Below are 4,572 nucleotides of genomic sequence, written 5' to 3' on the forward strand. Positions count from 1 at the left end.
TGCAAAGATATGTGTATTAAGATTGTCTTTCTGTCCTTTGAACTATTCCACATACTTCCGTAGGATTCAGTAAATAATATATTAGAATAAAAATCTACATTATTTGCTCAAACTAATTCAGGATATTCAGATCTAGAGTTTTGCTTTCCCATAAGGATAGGAAGATTCTATTACATTCTAAGGACCTTTTAGGAGCTTTTCTTCCTTTATCTACTTCATACCCAGATCCCTTCCCCCAGCAGCAGCAGAGAGATCCCCAGAGCACAAGAGAGTAGGGAAGAGGTTTTCTGGGTCCACCACTGCCCTACATGTGACTATGTCCAGTTAAGCTCCAGCATGTGAGAGGAAAGCTGTTAGCTTCCAGCTACAGCCATGGGACCCTGCCTCCCTGCTTTCCTGCTCAGCAGAGCCCCTCCCATCAGAGATTATGGGTACTTGCACTGGGGAGGTGATTGCCGCCCACCCAAGCAGAGAGCTGAGGTGTCTAAGAAATGTTCCATTGCTGGGGGAGGGGTTGCCAAGGTGAGGTGGAGCATTCCTTGTACTTCTAGCAGCACTAGATAGCCATTGAAGGGGGGGGGGGGGTGGTGTGGGGGTGGTCCAGAGGCAGGCCCTCTCTTATTCCTTTATGCTCCCCTCTTCCTCCATGGCCCATTTCTTCTTCTTCTTCTCCTCCTCCTCCTCCTCCTTCTTCTTTCTTCTTCTTCTCTTTCTCCTCCTTCTTCTTCTCTTCTTCTCCTACCCCTCCTTCTCCTCCTCCTCCTTCTTCCCCTTCTTCTCCTCCTTCTCCTCCTCTTTCCTCTTCTTCTTTCTTTTACCTTTCTCCAAAGACTTTTTTTTTTTGGTTTTATTTAAATTTAAGTTAGTTAATATATAGTGTATTATTAATTTCAGGGTAGTATTTAGTTTTTCATCTGTTGCCTTTAACACCCAGTGCTCATTACATCAAATGCCCTCCTTATTGCCCATCACCCATTACCCCATCCCCCCCACCTCCCTTCTAGCAACCTTCAGTTTGTTCTCTATAATTTAGAGTCTCTTATGGTTTGTCTCTCTCCCTGTTTTAGTCCTATTTTATTTTTCCATCCTTTCCCATATTTATATTTTATGTCAAAATATTTAAAGCAGAAGTTCTTAACTAGGGATCCAATAATTCCTATATTGGATTTACCATGTATATGAATCCACTAAATCATGTATAAAACATTTTGTTTATGTGGGTATAGAAATTTTGTGGGGGAAGTATATGAAACTGTGCTCCAAGGTTTTCTAGAAGACTCCATGTTTAAGCACTTGTAGAGCATTTCAAGTTTCTATTAATTTGTGAACTCGTGTGCTTGAAAAGTCACATTATGTGGGAGTGTCCTTATTGATTTATTAAAGACTTTTTCTTTTTCTTATAAACATTTATAAGGCGGTAACTTTCAAGCATTTTTGACCATAATGCATTCTACATTTTATATTATTTTCTGGCATACATATATATCTAATCCAAATAAAAGTTTTATAGAACACTTCTTAATACATGTGCTACAATGTGATATTTTTTACTTTATTCTATTTAAAACATTTTTTAAAAAGATTTTATTCACTTATTTGACACAGAGAGAGAGATCACAAGTAGGCAGAGAGGCAGGCAGAGAGAGAGAAGGGGGAGCAGGCTCCCTGCTGAGCAGAGAGCCCGATGCGGGGCTCGATCCCAGGCTCCTGAGATCATGACCTGAGCCGAAGGCAGAGGCCCAACCCACTGAGCCACCCAGGCACCCCTATTTAAAACATTTTTATTTCAAATGCTTGTTGCAGCCCATTAAATTGAATCCTTAACCCACTAATGGCTTGCACTCCACTGTTGGAATCATGAATCAAGGAGAGTTACAGAATGCTCTGGATGCCCTTGCCCTCCCTGTTACCAACCTGGAATATTCATAGAGTGGTTGATGTTCACATCTGCATCAGCTTCAGGCTTCACAACCACAGATAAGTAAAACCAATGAAGCTATAGACATGAACATACTTCCTCACTTGATTATCTTAATGGTCACAGTGGGATTTCAGTACTAAATATTCTAGAGGTGAATAAAGATTCTAAGGTCACATAATTAAAAAATAATATACAATTTTTTGCATTTTTGGGGCACCTGGATGGCTCAGTGGGTTAAAGCCTCTGCCTTCAGCTCAGGTCATGATCCCGGGGTCCTGGGATGGAGTCCCGCATCCAGCTCTCTGCTCAGCAGGGAGCCTGCTTCCCCTTCTCTCTCTGCCTGCCTCTCTGCCTTCTTGTGATCTCTGTCTGTCAAATAAATAAATAAAATCTTAATTTTTTTTCGCATTTTCTATTATTCACCACCAAGTACTATCCTGCATTTCACAGAAATAACAAAATTTCCAGGGTTTTTCTTGGTAAGTAATAGTCTTCTGCTGTCCCTTATTACTTTAGTGGGATTTGCTCATTTCTATTCTCCCACTAATTCAGACTGGAGCTGAATCAGAGTTTTCGGATATCCTGTCTTAAAGGGAACCAATAAAGAGGAGACCAGAAGAAAGATGTCACAGAGCTCCTATAACTCTTGGAATTTCCTGACTGATAGAAATGTCTTTTGCTGGGGCATCTGGATGACTCTTTTGGTTAAGCATCTGTCTTCGGCTTAGGTCGCAATCTTGGGGTCCCGGGATCCAGCCCCATGTTGGGCTTCTAAGTGGGGAGCCTGCTTTTCCCTCTCCCTCTGCTCATTCTCTCACTCTCAAATTATAAATAAATAAATAAATAAATAATAAATAAAATCTTTAAAAAAAAAGGAATGTCTTTTACCTTGAGTTTATCTTAATGAGGTGACTGAGGGTGGGGACCCTAGAGAGTCTCAGAACGTGGCTGATTGTTAGAACGACCACATGCCTAGAGGATTGAAACCTTTAGCCCCGTTCCCTGTTCACTGGGGAGGGCAGGATGGAGGGGGAGGATAGAGATTAATCACTATTAAAAAGTTGAACAAGGAGATTTGGGAAGACTCTGAGTTGGTGAACATGTTGAAGTGCTGGGAGGATGGTGTGTCAGGAGAGGGCACAGAAACTCCATGTCTTCCCATTTGCCATACTGTGCCCCATGAACCTCTTCCATTTGGTTGTTCCTGAGTGGTATCCTTTATAATCAATTGGTAATAGTAGTCACATCACTTGCATATTACTATGGGCAATATTTGGAAGAACAAACACTAAAATAATAATCTCTATTTCTGGATGTTGCAGTTTATATGAATTTTTTCACTTTTCATATCTCTTTGAATTTTTCTATATTAAATATTTATTACATATGTAATTTTAGATAAGAGGGCTATCTTTTTACTTACTGCAATGTATGCATATTGTGTAAACAAATAATTAAGAACAGGTTTCTAATTTGTCAGTGGAATCTTATTATTTTATGCTTGGACTGTGTTGCTATTATTGCATCTTTTTCTCTCTAAGGACATTATTCCCATTGTGTTTGGATTAGGATTTTCTTAGGATTTTCTTTGGCAAACTAAATTACACTTTAAGTTCATTAGAGGCACTTGAATCAGGGCCTCCAAGGACTTTTTAAAGCAGTTTTCAGTGTGTGTGCTGTGGATGGAGGAAATAAACAGGCTTGTAAGTGTAAAAACTTGTTTGTCCAGAGAAAATCAGAACATCCACTCTGCAGAACTAGAGAGGCTCCTTAACTCCTCTTGGCTCTCTAAAAAAATTATTATCTTTCTTTCAGTTTCCCAGCATAGAAATATTTCCAAATTTTAAATTAGAATGGTATTTTTTATAAATTCAGAAACTGTATGTGTATTTATATGGTGAGTATAGGTTCTTGGGGGCAAGGGGCTAAGAATACACTTAGTTGATCCTGTTTGTAAGTTTTTGTTCAAATGTGAGGCTCATTAAGGTCATTTGAAGTATAGCTTTGTGGTGAAACAATGAAGAATGTCAAAGGTAAATACTGGGATGTTTTGCAGCCAACCTTCACCAGATCAAAAATGTGGGCAGGACCATTTTATGCATTATTAAGTTGGTACAATTCTATGTATAGTGATTTGATTGACACACAGAAACGAATTTTATTTTTAAAAAAGATTTATTTATTTATTTATGAGAGAGAGATTGAAAGAGAGAGAGAGAATGAGTGGGAAGGGCAGAAATAGTCACAAGCAGACTCCAGTCCAAGTGCAGAGACTGGCATGGGGTTTGAGCTCATGACCCAGAGCTCAGCATCTGAGTCAAAACCAGTAGTGGGAGGCTTAACTGACTGTGTCATCCAGGCACCCTTATTTTTTTTTTCTGAGAGAAGAGAGAGTGTGCATGAGTGGGTGTGTGGGGGAGTCAGAAGGGAGAGGGAGAGAGAATCTTAATTGTGGAGTCCAAGGTGGGGCTTGATCTCATGATTCTGAGATCATGACTTGAGCAGAAATCAAGAGCCGGACACTTCACTGACTGAGCCATCCAGGTGGCCCTGAAACAACTTTCTAATCACTCTCCAGACCTCTCCTCTCTGCCTATTTCTGTCTTATTTATCTATCCAGTGTCTATCTATGTATTTATATCCCATAAGTC

The sequence above is a fragment of the Lutra lutra genome, chromosome 8 (genome assembly GCF_902655055.1).
Source record: "Lutra lutra chromosome 8, mLutLut1.2, whole genome shotgun sequence".
NCBI classification, from domain to species: domain Eukaryota; kingdom Metazoa; phylum Chordata; class Mammalia; order Carnivora; family Mustelidae; genus Lutra; species Lutra lutra.